This window comes from Spinacia oleracea, chromosome 1 (assembly GCF_020520425.1).
Source record: "Spinacia oleracea cultivar Varoflay chromosome 1, BTI_SOV_V1, whole genome shotgun sequence".
NCBI classification, from domain to species: domain Eukaryota; kingdom Viridiplantae; phylum Streptophyta; class Magnoliopsida; order Caryophyllales; family Amaranthaceae; genus Spinacia; species Spinacia oleracea.
Window position 1 is genome coordinate 19521975 of NC_079487.1, and position 5950 is coordinate 19527924.

Here is a 5950-nt window from a genome sequence, read left to right on the forward strand (position 1 = left end):
CGTCTGAGGGGTCAGATATTAGGTATCTCACAACAGGAAGATGAGAGTTTGTTCGAGGTCTGGGAGAGATTCAAGGACTTGCAGAGAGAGTGCCCGCACCATGGTTTGGATGATTGGTTCTTGATTCAGCAGTTTTATAATGGTCTGGTAATGTGTCTAGATGTTTGTTAGATTCAGCTGCCAGTGGGAGATTCATGCAACTTGAGGTGCCTAGAGCTATGGAGGTGATTGAGGAGATAGCCATTCACAATGCCCAGTATGGGAATCCTAGAGGTTTATTTAATAGGGGTGGTAAGCATGATTTAAATTCTATTGAACAATTAAATGCCCAATTGACTGCTTTACACTATAAGTTTGATAATATGCAAGCAGCCAATGCTCAATCTGCCCAACCTGTTAGTGTAGCTGCTATGAGTGCCCAACCTGCTACTGTTTGTGAAAGTTGTGGAATGTCTGGTCATTATGCACAGGAATGTAGGAGCTCTGTTGAACAATGTAACGCATTTCAATCCTACAAACAAAATAACCCATTCTCCAACTCTTACAATGAGGGCTACAAAAACAACCCTCTACTATCCTACAGGAGCAACAATATCCAGAACCCTCACCAAGTCCAACATCCACCACAACAACCATACCAACCCCCACATCAACAATCCTACCAACCACGGAACAACTATAACCAACAGTCTAGTGGACCACCTGGGTTCCCTAGACAACACACATCACCTCCACCACCACAACCTCAAGCCACACAGCCTGACCCTATGCTAGTAGAGATGAGAAACATGATGCTACAAATGCAAAAATCTCTAAGTGAAAAGGATGCAAAGATCGATGCTCTTACTGCTCACAACAAGATCATTGATACACAGTTGGCACAGATGGCTACTACTATTGTAGGGAGGCCACCAGGCCAATTTCCTTCACAGCCAGAAAATAGGGAAACTGCAAATGCAATTACATTGAGGAGTGGTAGGGATTATGATGGTCCTTCTATGCCAGTTGAGGTTGATTCTGGGGTGTCTGCTAGTGGTCTGGTTAGTGAGGAAGTCCCAGAAATAGTTATGGATGGTAAGGAAGCTGAAAAGGTAGTCAATGAGAATGAGGCTACAACTGAGGTTAAGAAGGGGAAAGATATTCAAGTACCACCTATTGCACTCCCCTTCCCAAACCGGCAACTCAAGAATAAGCTAGACAAGCAGTTCGGAAGATTCTTGGAAGTGGTCAAAACTTTGCAGGTAACGGTTCCCTTTGCTGAATTAATTTTACAAGTTCCTGCTTATGCTAAATTCATGAAAGATATTTTGACCAGGAAACGTGCTTTTTGTGAGGTAGAGACTGTAGCTTCTACTGAGGAATGTAGTGCTTATTTGCAAAACAAATCTCCACCTAAACTTAAAGACCCCGGGAGTTTTTCCATCCCATGTAACATTGGCACTGTATTTATTGATAAAGATTTATGTGATTTAGGTGCTAGTGTGTCTGTCATGCCTTTGTTTGTCTGTACTAAACTGAATATGGGTGAGCTTAAGGTTACTAATATCACTCTGCAAATGGCCGACCGTTCTGTCAAATACCCCTTAGGTGTTTTAGAGGACGTCCCTGTTAGAGTAGGTAAATTCTATATACCTGTAGACTTTGTGGTACTAGACATGCAAGAGGATTCTCAAATTCCCATAATCTTAGGTAGACCCTTCCTTCACACGGCAGGGGCGGTCCTTGATGTTAAAAGTGGGAAATTGACTCTGTCTGTTGGGGATGATAAGGTGACTTTTAATCTGAATAGTGCCTTAAAAAGTCCCATGCTAGAAGAAGAACAATGCTATCGAATTGATGTGGTTGATTTTATTACGCGTGATAACGTCTCCCAAGTTCTCGAAAGAGATCCTTTGGAGGCAGTGCTTTGTTGTGAATCTTCTGCAGGTGATAGCAGTTCTTAGAGTGCTAAAGTGGATGCTTTAGAGTTGGCTCTTAATGGTGGAGAATCTGAGCCGGAGAGCACCAAATTGAAGAGGTTAGTTCGGCCGGTTTGTCGTGTTAAAGAGGTAAAGAAACCCGAACTTAAGCCTCTTCCTGCTAACCTTAAATATGCGTTTCTAGGTGATGAACAACTTTTCCCTGTGATCGTCAGTACTGCACTTGATGCAGACCAGTTATCCCAACTTCTTATTGTGTTGAAAAAGCACAAAAGGGCTATTGGGTACAGTATTGATGATTTAAAGGGTATTAGCCCTGACTTTTGTATGTATAGGATACATCTAGATGAAAATCATAAACCATGCATCCAACCCCAGTGTCGTTTGAACCCTATCATGCAAGATGTTGTAAAAGCTGAAGTTATGAAATTGCTTGATGCGGGTATTGTATATGCTGTATCTGATTCTAAGTGGGTGAGTCCTGTTCAGGTAGTGCCTAAGAAAGGGGGGACAACTGTGGTGAGAAATGAAAAAAACGAGTTGATACCAACTAGGGTAGTCACAGGTTGGCGCATGTGCATTGATTATAGGCGTCTTAATGTTGCTACTAAAAAGGACCACTTTCCCGTTCCCTTCATTGATCAAATGTTAGAAAGGCTAGCCTGTCACAAGTTTTTCTGTTATCTGGATGGTTATTCTGGTTTCTTTCAAATTCCCATACATCCAGACGATCAGGAAAAGACCACCTTCACCTGTCCCTATGGTACCTTTGCATATCGTAGGATGCCTTTTGGTCTGTGTAATGCACCCGCTACTTTCCAACGTTGCATGATGAGTATCTTTTCTGATTTTATTGAGTCTATCATGGAAGTGTTTATGGATGATTTTAGTGTCTATGGTACTTCTTTTGATTCTTGCTTGCTAAATCACACTAAAGTTCTGAAAAGATGTGAAGAGTGTAATTTAGTCTTAAACCGGGAAAAGTGTCATTTCATGGTTACTGAAGGGGTGGTCTTGGGACATTTGATATCTGATAAGAGCATTCAGGTGTGAGGGGGTCGAAAAAGCACGAGGCTAATGCGTGACCTCGTCCCTCGTGGGTGTGACGGTTCTTTTTATTCAATCAAGTGTAATTGGATTTCCTGTGAGTTTACACCCACTTGACTAGTAATATAGGAGTCGCCATTCAGTTTATAACGACAATGAGAAAAACTGACAAAACCCAGTTATCGTGGCATAAAGGGAGTGCAATTATGTTTGACCACGACGGCCGTAGGTTCCATTGTGATCCCTGGTGTGGGATCTCTCAACATACACCCGCAAGGTATAGATTGAGGGTTCGGGGGACTGTAACTACCGAGAGGAGTACTCGCTCGTCGATAACTCCAGAGGTAGGTTATCCTTACTAGCTCAGCATAAATAATTGAAGGGACATGCGTTAACTATTAAACTAATCTGAGTTGATTTTAGCAATATGCAACATATAATACTAGATCGATCGCGATTATCTGATTTAAATAGTATTAAGGGACCTAGCATGATAATCCAATTTCCCAAAAATATTATATTTGTTAGGCGTGGTAGAACAATCAGATTTAGTTAGTTTAACAGTTCATAAAAAGGGCGAGGAAAGCAATTAAATCATCGAAAAGGGACACATTACGACGCACCCTTGAGAGGTGCGTCACGGTTCTCAGAAAACTAACCACTTTGACTTTGCTATTTCTCCTTTTTATTTAACGAATCTCAAATTATGGGACAGGATACGTTCTGTTCGATTTATGGATCGATTGCGACAGAACGCGTGAACAATTTCGCAGCGTGAGGCTTAGGCTAAGGGTTGGAGTCAATACTCAGAATATGAATTGTGTGTTGTCTTTTCACGTCAAATTTGGGGCTGTATTTATAGGGAAGAGTTTGTGGAAAGATAGAATTGCAGAGCCCTAATCCACAAAGAATTAGGGAAAAACACGTACCCAGGTATTTTCAGCGCCCAGGCCTGGGCGCCGAAGATTTCGGCGCCCTGAGCCAGGCGTTGAAAATAGGGTTTGGGCTATTTCCTTAGTCAGATTCGGATTCCTGAAATCCGTAGTGTTTGAGACTTAATCGAGTCTTTTAGTGCGTATCAATTTTATGACGGAATGCGTCTGGGCTCGTTACGAACTCTAGGCTCGTTAGGATTTTAATTAATACGTAACTCTTATTTCCGAATCATATTAGGAATAGGATTCTCGCAGTTTTCTATCTCATTTAGGATTAATGTTGGAGTGCAACATCTAATTCTGACAGGTTTCTATATTTTATGACTTGCCACTTTTTAGAAGCTACCCTTTTACGGCAGTTACTATTTTTAGCAGGTTTCCATAAATAGCAAGTTTCTATAAATAGCAGGTTTCAGGTGAAATGAAAAGGGGAATTGAGTTTCGTTATTTTTATAGGAGATGCGTTGTCAAGTGGAGATTTATGTTTTCATCATCGAACCTTTCCCTTTCGGGAATGGGGACAAAAGTAGGTGTCTACAGTTAGCCCCCACTTTGACTGAGTCTCGGGATGAGACGATGGTCAAAGTATTAGACGGAGTGCGTCACACAAGCCATGGTGTATGTGACCTGTTTTGCGAGGGTCTCACGAGCCCCCGAGTGATAACATTTGACTTAAGGGTCATCACTTTGAAGTGTCGACATATCCCTCACGTGTCATTGGGATTTGTCAACTGATAATATAGAAACTTCCTCACTTTGTCATTGGAAGGATCTAAAGGTGCGTAGAAACTCCCTCACTTTGTCATTGGGAGTAGCTACAGATGTTTTCGAAATCAAAGCTGTAAAGTGTAATTGGGCCTGGCCAAGCCCAATCACGAGGTAAAAATGTTTTTAAAGATACTCATTTTTAGGGTTAGCTAAACGAGAAAACCCCCTTGTTTTTATGGGACGTAAAACGAAGGAAAATTTCAACATATCGTTCTTTTTGGAAAAGAAACGGAAAACCAATCTTTTAAATTTTGGAAAAGAGGGAAACTACTCACATCGTTCTTTTTTGGAAAGAACGGAAAACCAATAACGACTCACATCGCTCTTTTTTGGAAAAAACGGAAAACCAAAGGCTACTCACATCGTTTTTGGGAAAAACGGAAAACCAAAGGCTACTCACATCGTTTTTGGGAAAAACGGAAAACCAAAGGCTACTTACATCGTTTTTGGGAAAAACGGAAAACCAAAAAAGTTATCGCTGCAGCGACTAAGGACCTGCGCAGTTAGTGACGCAGACCCCGCCGGCTAAAGATGGCGAGCCTGTCCGCTAAGGGTGGACACCCCGTCCGATAGAAGTGGACGAATCTGTTTTGAAATTTGTTTGTGTTTATTTTTTGAAAATAAGGACCTACGTGGTTTGCGACGTAGACCCCGCCGGCTGAAGATGGCGAGCCTATTTCTTTTTGTTTTTAAAGATTCTATTTTTCGAAAACTGAGGATCTGCGCGGCTAGTGACGCAGGCCCCGCCCGCTGAAGGTGAGCGAGTCCTGTCCGCTGAGGGTGGACGTCCCTGAATTCGTTTTCCTATTTGGAACTCGCGCGGTTCGTGGCGCGATCTTGCCCGATTGAGGAGGGCAAGTCCCTATTTCATTTGTTCTCGTGATTTTTTTGAGAATTTCTTTTCTTATTCATTCTTGCAAAAGCAAATTCTTTCGAGGGATGCTCGGATTTAGTTGTAACCTGAACGTGGGTTGACAACGGGTTTAGACGGACCTTTGTCTTGCGACCGTCTGCTTTCGTGGTTTTGAGCTAGTCTTTACGGCTCGATTTTTGCCACTACTTGGTCTTTGATCAGATGACCATGCACAAGTGTCAATGACGACCTTTTCCTGAGGTCGAACCTGCTTTTTTTTTAGATATTGTAGAGACCTACTTTTTTCCCCATTCCCGAAAGGGAAGGTTCGATGATGAAAGAGTAAATCTCCACTTGACAACGCATCTCCTATAAAATAATGAATCTCAATTCCCCTCTTCATTTCACTCGAAACCTGCTATTTATAG

General features: G+C 42.0%; 1 non-coding gene across 1 annotated transcript; it reads right to left on the bottom strand.

Annotated features, from left to right (window-relative positions):
* LOC130466507 (small nucleolar RNA R71) lies at positions 1 to 107 on the bottom strand. The gene has a single exon (XR_008926730.1). It is a non-coding gene; the product is annotated as a small nucleolar RNA R71 (small nucleolar RNA).
* Between the last annotated feature and the right edge of the window lie 5843 nt (positions 108 to 5950).